The following is a 547-nucleotide window of genomic DNA, read 5'->3' as shown; positions in this document are numbered from 1 at the left end:
AAAACTATGCAGTAGAAATTTTAACCAAGACAAGCAGACACACGAAACCAAGAAAACAGGGAGTCAGCAAAATGAGCCTTTAATTTTTGTTCTCCATAATTTATATGGCCTATCATTTTTAAAAGGGCTTTGTGGTTTTTGAGCCTCATCAGCTGGTGGCCTCAGCACTGATAGGTGTAAAATTGTATTTAAAAAAACCCCAACCAAACACAAATCCTAAGGAGCCTCCCTAAAGACAATAACATTTTTTGAACTTTATTAATGGGAAAAAAAATCCTGCTGATGCTTTATTTTCTAATGCATCTCATCTGCTTGCTTTTATTGCTCACGTTATTATCCTGCTTAAAAATATGCAGGTAAACCGAGAAGTGGAGGGCCGATGTTGCCTGAGCCTCCCTCAGCACCTCAACCGCGCTGTGAGGCAGCCAAGGACACGGCTCTATTGACCGAGCGTGGGGCAGCTGGGGTGAGGGGGGGCTCCGGGGCCCGGCCCGGCCCGGCCCGGCCCCCGCCCCGGGGATCTCTCCACACCCCTGGGCCTGGCGGC

The sequence above is a fragment of the Aptenodytes forsteri genome, unplaced genomic scaffold, assembly GCF_000699145.1.
Source record: "Aptenodytes forsteri isolate BGI_AS27 unplaced genomic scaffold, ASM69914v1 Scaffold70, whole genome shotgun sequence".
In the NCBI taxonomy this organism is placed as follows: Eukaryota; Metazoa; Chordata; class Aves; order Sphenisciformes; family Spheniscidae; genus Aptenodytes; species Aptenodytes forsteri.
The sequence above is the reverse complement of the archived record's forward strand: the minus strand, read 5'-3'. Positions refer to the sequence as shown.